At 40.9% G+C, this 11,675-nt stretch overlaps 1 pseudogene; it reads left to right on the forward strand.

Annotated features, from left to right (window-relative positions):
• Positions 1-9,816: 9,816 nt before the first annotated feature.
• Positions 9,817-10,461, forward strand: LOC147896321 (putative pentatricopeptide repeat-containing protein At5g52630 pseudogene; annotated as a pseudogene).
• The last annotated feature ends 1,214 nt before the right edge of the window (positions 10,462-11,675 follow it).

The raw sequence follows: 11,675 nt of genomic DNA on the forward strand, positions 1-11,675 counted from the left end.
TCCAAATGAAGAATGGCACTAGTCTGTTCTCCTCTTATGAAGACAAATGTTTTTCACAAGTCAATGCATGGGGAGAATGGCACTAGTGCCATTCCCCTTTTCAAAGATAAGAAATATGCAATTCTCCATAGGTTAGCCAAATTCACATGGAGAATGCCCCCCGCTACAAGGACAACTTTGTTGGTCTTATGAAATTCTTTGGTTGTAGTTTGTTCATAATCAATTTCTTGTCATCGTAATGAGAGGGGATGGCTACTATCAGATGCATGAATCAGGTCATGATGATGGTGAAAATAATTCATGCTTTAGAAAAAGTTTTATCAAACTGCTAAAATTTTTAGGGAAATAATTCATGCTTTCATGAAAATTTTGTATAGACTCATTCATGCTTTATAGAGATTTGCACCAATGCCATTCTTCCCCTCTAGGACATGTTTGATGGTCTTATGAAATTCTTTGGTTGTAATTTGTTCATAATTAATTCTCCGTAATCATAATGACAGGGGATGGCTATCAGAAGCGGGGAGAAGGTCATGATGATGGTGGGGAATGAAGTGGTTGGAATTGGTGGAGTGTGTGCAATAGATCCGGAGGCCTACTGTAGTGGTGTGAAGATTGGGACAGAAAATGTATCGGTGATAGTGGAGAAGTCTATCAATAGTGAAATGCTCTTGCCATTTCCCACTATGGATGCAGTGCTTGTTGGTGAGGCAATTTGGAGCGTTGTCAAGTGGCCTAAGGGCTCTCTAAAACATGTTGGTGATTCTTTAGATAATGCGGTAACTGAAGAAGCTGCACCAAATGAGCCTGAGCAACCTTATGTTGAGGCAATGCCAGTTTCTTCATTGGAAACTGACAATTTCATTCGTGAATCTTGGAAAGAGAAAAAGGTTGTCTTATGGGATGAGAGCAAAACAAAGACCGTGGGGGAAGGTGTGATCTTATATGTTTTCCCGGGAGACTCTATAAACTTTGACCTATTGGGTAACGATTGCATTGGTGTGGGTATTGAAAAGAAAGAACAAATTAGAGGAAGTGACTCAGGGTCTTCTATGCAAGATGTTGGCTCTCTCAGCCTAGTAAAGTGGCCCATCAAGCAGATTACCTTACTTGAAGGAAGCCCATTGCAACAATATGTGCCCATGGACCACGTTGCTGGTATAGATGAGTTGGTCAATGATCAAATGTTGAAAAGGGATGATCCAACATCAAAGAAAAGAAGGTACACTTTCATTAACAGGGTGCCTAAACAAAGAGAGCCAACATCGGTGCAGCAAGTTTCTTCCATCGATTGTTGTGGGAGTAGGTGTTGCCAACATGCAGAGCGAGATCTCTTAATGAATCTAAGGAAGAACTTTTGGGGCAGCTCCTTGGAGTCTCGTACAAACTTTATATACGATGTGTTGTCAACGGCTTGGCATCATGACTACACAGGGAGGATATGATGCTACAACTTCAGGATAAACGGTCGGGATGTCTGTTGTAGAGCATGGTATGAGATGCATGGAATTCCAAGGACATCATTTTATCGATACAGGGAGCAATTTGAGAGTGGTGTGCAGCGATATGTGCATGGCAATTCAGGGATTGTGAGGAGGAGCAGGGAGCACATAGGTATGGGAAGGGCTCTCATTCAACACTTTGTGGATAATAGCACAGAGCATATGCCTCACAAGAGTAGAACCATGCAGGATGGTTCTAGAGAGACACAGCAAGTGATACCTAAAGTGCATAAGAAGATAGACGTCCTACGTGAGGTCAACACTTCACTTAATCAACGTGGTTATCAGAGCCTATCCACATCCACATTTGGTAGGATTTGGAAATCAGACTTAAAAAATGTAGCCCTTGCTAAGACGAGCGAATTCTCTAAATGTAGCTTGTGCAGCCGGGGATCAAGGCTCAATTGGCAGCCACAAAAAGTCAAGATGAGCGCAATTCGCTGATGGAAGAGAGAAAGATGCATATGATACAGCAACAAAGTTGTAGGAACTTATACTATGTATGGCGTAGGTACTCCGAGATGGATCCAAAAAAGTATGTATGCATAATCCATGATAAGATGGACCAAAAAAAGACGGCAATTCCAAGACTTCGGGTGAGGTCCAAGGACACCGATTCTGCATGGCAATTACAGGTTTCACTCATTGGAATGATTACCCATGGGCATGGAAACGGTCATTATGGACACTTCACCCTCAATGGTTTGTGGCCATCTGATCCCAACCTGACGATTGGATCGCTCTCAATTTGTTTGCGCAACCTCGAGAGGATGGATATGCATGACCTTGGAGACCTTGCTACCAATGGGATTCCTAGAAGCAATGCTCGCCTTTTGAATGCTCTATGTTCAAGAAACGCTTTGGACTCCCATTACAGTTCTAAAGGTGCACATGTTTCCACAAGTGGAGCTAGCTTGTCTGAAAATGTAGATGTCACGATCACAAATACAAATCTAGAAACTGTATCGGAAAGTGACCCGAAGTCTATCACGGAGGCCATGACAACTTCCATTGCAAGGGCTACAGACACATGTGTGAATTTTTTTCCATCAAATACAAGAGAAAACCCACCCTCTTTAGAGGGGAGTGTTGCTATTGAGCCACCATTCCAAAAGTTGCCAGAGAACTTGCTACTCCAACTAGATAATTGTGGGTCTGAGAACAAAAATAGATACTTGTTTGCATACCTTTCTCTTCTTGTAGCAAGGGGCATTTTCAAGACAGTTCAATTGGGCTTCTTGATGGTAGGGCACACACATGAGGACATTGATGCAATGTTCAACAGGTTTTCTGAGAGCTTGCGAGTGGGACAAACATTCACTTTCCCGCATCTGATGGATACATTCAGAAAATGTACATCATCTTCACCGGCACCATTTGTTCTTACACGGGTTCCTAACTTCAAGGATTATGTAGATGGCTACCTATGTGATGGGCAAGAAATGCTAGTTGGACATGCAAAGCCATTACAATTTCGATTTTACATGCAAGGTGACATACCAATGATGCAGTACAAGGTGCATCCAAAATCCCCGAACTGGATGCCCATTGAAGGGGGAATTGAGCTATGGAAGAAAGATAGTGAGGGTCGATCATTGTTGCCAACAGGTTGTCCGGATATACTGCCAATGGCTGCATTTGTGAGAGATCACTTGCAAGTAATATCAGGGATAAAGCATTACATTAAGTTTTGGGAGAAATGTGCAAGTGGAAAGAATGCATCCTATGAGTCCTACATTAGGCCAGTGATAGACTATTGGAAAACCATGATCGGTGAGCTCGAACAGGAAAACATCTCAGAGATAGGAGTGTACAGAGAGTTTTGGCCAAGAACACAATCTCCTGATGAGGAGGATGATATAGATGCCTGCATTAATGATTTCCAAGGCTATGAGGAATGGAATGATCACTATTGTGGGCCTCTAAAAGGTAAGCCGAGGGAAGAGTTTAGACCAATGGTGGATGTTAAGCAAGGTGACTTCGTCTTGGTGAGGCCATCAGATCCTATATACCCCATATGGCTTGGGGTTGCCATATCAAGTGCCGAGATGGATGTTGCTTCTCCTAATTTCAAGAAATTATTAATTCAGTATTGGGCACCATCAGTTAAGAGAAAGGGGCTCACTGATGCAGATGCCTATGTTGATTGCTGGAACAAGTATTGGGCAGAGAATAGGTTGGATCCACAGGTATGGGAGTGTATTGATGCAATTGTCTGGTCATGGACATCAAAATCCATAAATAGACCCAAGAAGATCAAGATTCCACAGAGCGTATGTATCAAAGCACAGGAGAGCTTGCTTGGTATCAGAGCATAGAAAATGGTGTCGAATTTCTCCCTCTTAATCTCCCAAACTTCCATTGTAAGGTGTGTTCTCATGTGATGTTTCTCAATTGTTGTTATCTTGTCAATGGGTATTTGCATATTATTAATATGATAATTTTCAGAAGCTGACCTTCACCAACAACTGCTTTGTTTCTAGTGGAACTCACTATGCATGGTGTTTGTTAACACCACCAACTGGTGTTTATTAACACCTCAAGTAAAATATACATGTTGTCCCTAGACGGTGTTTATTAACACCACCAAATACATGATTTTCAAACTCTGCCACAAATGCTTTGTTCCGGTTTTTATACGCAATGAACTGTTTCACAACCAATGAAGTTTTTCATAATCATTGGAATTCCAAATATTAGCTTATTCAATATTGGTAAAATTCCCACAATCAATGGAAATTTTCCCAAATTTAATGAAGCCTTTCCCAATTTTAATGAAATCCACCCAATTTCGAAATTCCCAAAATGCAACTTTCGTCCCACTTTATCTAATACTGTGTTTATGGAGGTAAATGTGAGGCTATCTATGGAGGATGTCTCACCACCAATAGACATTGGGAGGTACAGAAATTTGGTCGATAGTCTCATCTACCTATGCAACACCAGACCGGACATCAGTTTTGTTGTTGGCGTTTTGAGCAAGTTATCCAATACGCCCCAGGAGAATCATTGGAATGTAGGGATGCGGGTGTTTAGGTATGTGAAGGGCACTCTTGATTATGGCATCACTTATGGTATGGGCACTTCCTTGGCTGGTCATTGTGACTCAGATTAGGCTAGAGATGTTGAAATCAGTTTTTGGATATTGTTTCTCTTTAGGTTCAGGTATCTCCTCTTGGATCAATAAGAAACAACCAACAGTGGCATTGTCTCCTATCAAGGTTGAGTACAAGGTAGCATGTTTTGCTACTTGTGAAGCAGTGTGGCTAAGGAGGATCTTATGGCACATGGGAGTGCAAGAGGGTGAGGCAACTATGCTGAGGTGTGACAATCAAAGTTGCATGGCCATTGTTAAAAATCTAGTGTTTCATTTCACACAAAACATATAGAGATTTAGTGTCACTATGTGCATGATTTGATTGAGGATGGGATAGTGGAATTGGTCTATTTTCCAACAAAGAAAAATGGAGCAAATATCTTCACCAAGGCACTCGGGAAGGATCAGCTTCAAGGTCATCTTCAGAGACTCAGCATTGGGTTGAGGAGGTAGTTCACCTACGGGTGGACATTGAGGGGGGGTGTTAGATATGCTCAATGCCCCACCCTCCTAGTAACCACTAGTGGTCCAAGGTGCTCAAGTTGTAAGGCCCCCATATGAGGAGAAGCCATGTGAGCCCGAGACACTGGATGGCTGACTTGCATGTCAGATGAGGTCTATCCAATGAGATCCTTGATGGTAGAAAGGTGATTCTATGGGAGCCCCTTATTCTTGCTGGGGTTTGGGGGCCAAGTGGCCCCCCTGGTGGGGGTTTGGGGGTAAGAGCCCTCGAGGCAATGGTATAGGAAATATTCCTTGAATATTCCATGGACGACTAGTCGGTTCCACTGACTAGGTTGATTGGTCAATTCCAGCGACTATGTTGATCCGACTACCGCCCTCATAGCTATAAAGAGGCGACCTCCCCAGTCCATTTTACCAAATCAGATCTTCCAGTAGTGATCTTCCATCTAGTAGCTCTTCACCTAGTATTTGTCTAAATCACCATCTAAGCTCCACTGTGGGAGTGCACGGGTAGACGGAGCCATCATCTTACTACATCAGTATAAAAGGAAAATTTTGTTCATCTCTAGTTTGCTGTGTACTCTCTATTCTTCATTCAGTTTCTATTCCGCTGTGCCATGTAATTTAACATGGGCAACACACGTGTCCTCCCCTTGGGACCTACAGACCTTGCATAAGCAATCACATTAATCTCCATGCAACAATGTGCTATTCTGCCTCATGGAATTCACTGCTAGTTGGAACAAGTCTATTCTTGTATGGTACATACAATAAGTATTCCTTTCCTTCAGTTTTTTAATGAAATAGGGCTTCAGATTCTGAAAAGAATAGAAACCAATATCCATGGAAGGATGCTCCTCCTTGAAATTAAGGAAGAATTCTGCCTGCAAAATCAATCATCAACAATCAGTATTATTTAAACCTAGAAAACAAACAAAAAAACTGTAACTTATTTAAAACTTGTGTGCCATCATTATTTTTCTAAGTTCTATCACTCAATTACTAAGTCTTAACTGCTACTAGTAGTGCCAAATATCAGTAAGTGCTAGATAGTAGTAAATGCTAAATAGTACTAGGTGCTAGGTATTGTTGTAAATTCTAGATAGTACTAAATAGTAAGTATTAAATAGTAAATGCTAGATAGTATTAAATATGTTTACATAGGACTAAGTGCTAAATATTTTACTAAATGCTAGATAGTACTAAGTGCAAATATTACTAACTGCTAGTTTGGTACTATTAGTAAGTGCTAATATTACTAAGTGCTAGATAGTACTATTAGTAAGTGCTAATATTACTAAGTGCTATATAGTACTAAGTGCTAATATTAGTAAGTGCTAATATTACTAAGTGCTAGATAGTACTATTAGTACTAAATATTAAGTGGTAATATTAGTAAGTGCTAATATTACCAGTGCTAGATAGTACTAAAATGCAATAAGTGATAGATAGTACTAAATGTTAATATTAGTAAGTGCTGGATAGCAAGTGCTAATATTACTAAATAGTAAATTCTTGATCTATAGTACTTTTAGTATTAAATAGCAAGTGCTAGATGGTAAGTGTGATATTACTAGGTGCTACATAGTACTATTAGTATTGAATAGTAAGTGCTAATATTACTAACTGCAAGATAGTATTGAAGAGTACTTACTAAGTGCTAATATGACTAAGCGCAAAGAATTATTGAGTCCTAAATAGTACTCAGTAAATAGTACAGTAAATAGTACTTAGTCAGTGCTAAATGTTACTAAGTGCTACATAGTACTAAATAGTGCTAAAATACTACAAAATAATACTAAATAGAACTAATGGTAGTAATAGCAGAGTTAAGGCAAGGAAGAGAACAATATTTAAATAGTACTATATAGTACTAGTAGCGGGGTTAGTGCAAGGGATAGTACTCGATAGAACTAGTAGCAGGGTGCAAGGAGAGAATGATTACGCTCGAAGTCCTTCTCTAATACAAACAATTTCAAACATCACACACTACTAATTAACACTTAATAGTACTATTTAGTCATAGCTAGTTTTCTACTTAGTCATAATAACTAACTTGAAAGAGCAAGCAATACTATTTTGTCCTATCTTTATTCCTAGGATTGATTTCTAAAATATGGTCTATATTATAAATGTATTAAGTCCCCGGTGTAGTATTTAGTACTGTGATTCTATGATTTAGTGCTAAATTCGCTTCATATAGAGTCTGTTACAGTGTTAAATGTTAGCTTTAATATTTGAACAATACTAATATCATCCCTGACAGGACTTAATAGTTGTAAAGAGTACCAAATAATAGTGTGTAACTTGGGCTTCATTGAAAGAAGGAAGATGCACCTTTATGAGCTCCAAGAAATGATTGGGATGTATTGCATACCTTTTTGGGCCACTATGCGTGCAAACATCCTTCTTGTTTTGGGAAACCCTGGTGTTGTCTTTCTAGAATTGGACAACACATTGAACAACCTCACAACTTAAGGAATCCTGTCTATGCTTTTGACCTCCATCTGCCCATTTAAAGGAATATTGCATTAGGGGAGAAATGGGGTCTCAAAAGGGCCTCATAAGGAATGGATTAGGAGAGGTATTAGAAACTTAATACAATCATATGTGGAAGGTTCATTATGGAGGCTTAGGTGGTTTTGGTAGGCTAGGGATGGTTTTGTAGGCACTTAAGAGGGGGGAGCCAAAAAAGCTATGGGTAATGCCTTCATATAACCAAGCTGTCAGTCAATGCATTACATGATTGGCTTATTGGCCTAGTGGTAAGGGTCCAAGGGTGGGGGCCATGAGGTTGTGTGTTCCATTCCTCGTGCACCTGAACAATGCATTTACTTTGAGGGCACAAGTGGGAGCTCTTGGACACGTGGCATGCTCGTGCGACCCACGGCCTGCTCTGTACCTCTTTCCATGCCCAATGCGCTGCCATTTCCAGCCCACTTATAGTCCCACATGCATTTGCCTTGAATGCAATCCCTCCCAACCTTTTGAATCTTGGGACACATGGTATCACATGGTACTCTTCCCACTTCGAGTGGTTTTCTTCCCAAAATCCATGGTTTTCTCTCCCCCTTTTTCAAATAAAAACCACCTTTTTTGAATTGAAACCACCTATGACCTAAGCATAGTAAATGCAAGATGCCACCTCAACATACCATTGCCCCATACAAAGGAGCACTCTCATTGGGACACCTCAAATCCCTCTCTAATCCCTTCAAATTGGGAAACACTAATTGGAGGCCCTTTTGAGACCCCATTTTTCCCCTAATGTTTTATGTCCACGCGATGTTTCTTCAGATTCTGTGCTTGAATTCCAAGGGCTTTAGCTACTTTGCTATCACTATATTTTTTAAATGCTAAAGTGTTAGCAATCATGTGGAGAGTTGCTCTCTTCGCAGCTAACTTATCAGCACTTTCTACTCTTTTTACAAGACTCAATGATGTATTTAGATTATCCACTATTGCCATTGATATGGTCTGGCTTTGAAAATTTGTCTCATCAACAACCTCTTGCATATTTGGATGTTTTATAACCTTAGACAAAATGTCAGCCTTCGTTCTCAAGTCCAAGTTCTTTGTGGTATGCTTGAAATGTCGCACAACTGCTGTTAATGTCAAGTGTCTCATGTTCCTTTTGGAGCAATGCTGTGGCAGTGCATTGAGTGTGTTTACTTCATGGTGTGGCACTTCTAGTGTGGAGTTCTCCATCCTGCGCACAACCATATTTCAATGGTAAATCATAAATTAATGATACCTAGATATGCCCAGTAAGGAGATGTTGCTAGTGCTCAGGAACTTCTTTAGAAAATTAGAGGATGAGCATATCAAAGCCTAGCAAAGCTACATTGTTAAGTGCCTCAAATGTGGACTCTTGACAAAGGACATGAAGATGCAGATAGTTTTCTACTTTGAAATGCAAGATATGTTGAGCATGGACATGGTCTTCTTGCCCTTAAACTGTTTGAAATATTAGGACTGGTTTCTCAGGACTTATGTAGTGTGAACTCAAAACCCCTTTTAGTAATGCAAGAATGAATCCACTTGCCCCCATGTATTGTTGCTATGTTGGAGCATGCCTTCATTACATTAACAAAGGCTACATTATTTATGTCTATGCCCTCTTCTTACATGGAACAGTTGGATGCCAAACTAGCGATACCAATTCAGCTGCAGGAAGACAACTAAACCTCCTATGGGATGCTTAAATGCTTGTGTTGCTTTGTAGCCATGTAAGTGGACTTAGTGGCTTTAGCTCTAAATGGAAGGTCTAGAGCTGATGGAAGGTCTGGCAAACCTTTTTACTCGCAGATACCTGTGAAATGATGCTATAGACTGGACACTGCCCACCAGCTCAATGCCTATAAATGGCCCATTCTAGCCACTTTGTGTGCCACATGTTGAGTCTCTCTCTGTCCATGCATTGGCCCTCCTTCACTGTACTGTGCTGGTAGCCCACATGGGTTGATCTTCCTCACATCCTCTCTAGATATTCCCAACCTCCCCGTGTGGATCATGTTTGTAGTGCTGCTACAAATAGCCCATGTGATTGCCCGTGTGTCAACCCTTTAACTATTCACATGGCAGTCCTTGAGTTGGGCCAGATCCATGATCATTGCCCATGTGACATGCATACCTCATGCCCACAGGGATGTCTCTCTCATGCTTCCCAATACCATGCAAGGCTTGTAGTAGCCTGCAGCCCTAGAAGAGGGGTACCAGGTTGATGAGATAATTAAAAATACAGTGTGCCTGATGAAAGGTAGAGCTATACATTCTGAAGTAGTAAAGAGTGACTTTCAGTATGATGTATTTGTGGGGACTGCCTTGGTGGATATGTACACAAAATGTGGCAGTGTGGAGGATGCTCGCCGAGTCTTTGACGAATTGCCTCACTGTAATCTGATTACATGGGCTACCATGATTTTGGGGTATTTTGAGAAAAAAGAAAGCGAGGAAGCTTTTAGGCTTTATGCACAGATGCAAGAGCAAGGTCTGTCACCAGATAGTGTGATTTATGTGGCCATCCTAAAAGCATGTGACAACACAGCATCTCTAGAGACTAGAAAGGAACTCCATTCTCAAATTTGCAAGGCTGGCTTTGAGACTGTTGCCAATGTGGCAACTAGCCTCATCGACATGTATGCTAAAAGTGGGAGCATGGTTGATGTCGAGTAGTTTTTTTATGCATTGTTCACGATGTATGTTGTACAATGGAATGCATTGCTTGTAGGATATGCCGGCCAGGGTCAGAGTGAACTTGTGTTCAATTTGTTTAAGATAATGAGACAGAAATGCATACAACCTGACTGGGTCACTTTTCTTATTCTTCTCACTGTATGCAGTCATGTGGGTTTAGTGGATAAGGGCCGGGAGTATTTTGAGGCTATGAGCAAATAGTTTAGCATCATCCCGACTAGTGAGTACTATATGTGCATGGTTGACCTCCTCGTCCTTTACTTCAAGAGCAGTCCATTGTCCTTGAAAGCGATCGAACTGGTTTGTACATCTGTATTCTAAGCTCAAAAAGCACGAGTATCATGACAGAAATGAAGCTCCACAAAATTATGTCAATTTTGTGTCAATACTATAAGAGCCTGAATGCATATCTATTAGGCGAGCAATTAATCTCTGTCTCTGTCTCTCAACAATTGTATTTTCTGGTGGCTTCCTCACAGGAGAATATAAGGAATGATAAAGATCTGCATGGCCTGTTACAAATCCTATTTTGACGTGCACCTTTGTGTCAAGCCACCCAAGCACTTTCATTACTAATCCCTTTCTGTACATCCAGGTTAGTTACAGCACACCTTTGAACTCTAGTGATGCTCTTTTGGTTTTCGTGATCTTTGAATTATGCCTTAGTCCACCACTTCATGGAGAATTGATAGTCCCGGATCACTTGAAGTAGGCCTTTTAGCTTTGGCTTGCCAGTTAGATATGCAATAAACCTGACAAGAATTGATGGAGCACAAGCTGATGATTGTTATCATGATTTGGATCTCTGAAAGCCTAAGGGGCCTCATCACAAGTAATAGGTATCCCTTGAAGTGAACGACTACATGAATCAGTAGAAAAACTCAAGTTTATAAATGCCATTTCTGGGATGAGGATATGATGGCCAAGAGTCAAGAGTAGAGATGGGCAGTTCCAAGCATGCACAGTCCTAGGATCTTTGGCAAAGTTGTTAGGAGTCTTAATGCATGCTGAGTAATATTGGGCTAGAGGATTCTTACTGCATGGATGTATTTTGTGTGATATACAAGGTGGTCGCTGCTTTTACATTACTATTGCATTGTGTGATGGGTCAGTGTTTGAAATAGGCCATTAAAACTCAATTCTATCTGATGAGGGATGCAGCTCTATGTTAGGGGAGTTAGGACCACTTTAGAACTCTTCAGAAGAGGCAAGGGTAGGGATGGGAATTTCCAAGCGTGCACACTCAGGACTGCCCCTTTCCATTGCATAACAACCCAAGCCACATCTACCCTTGTACTAGCACTTGTGCAGCCTTAGATCTAATGCTCTGTTTTTGTGCAGCCGTTGGTGCTGATCCATACCATAGGTATGTTCGATCCTAGCTACAGTCTAGCAACTCCATGCTGTTGTCTCCT

This window comes from Dipteris shenzhenensis, chromosome 12 (assembly GCF_047967505.1).
Source record: "Dipteris shenzhenensis isolate YYH24624 ecotype China chromosome 12, Dip_SZ_1.0, whole genome shotgun sequence".
In the NCBI taxonomy this organism is placed as follows: domain Eukaryota; kingdom Viridiplantae; phylum Streptophyta; class Polypodiopsida; order Gleicheniales; family Dipteridaceae; genus Dipteris; species Dipteris shenzhenensis.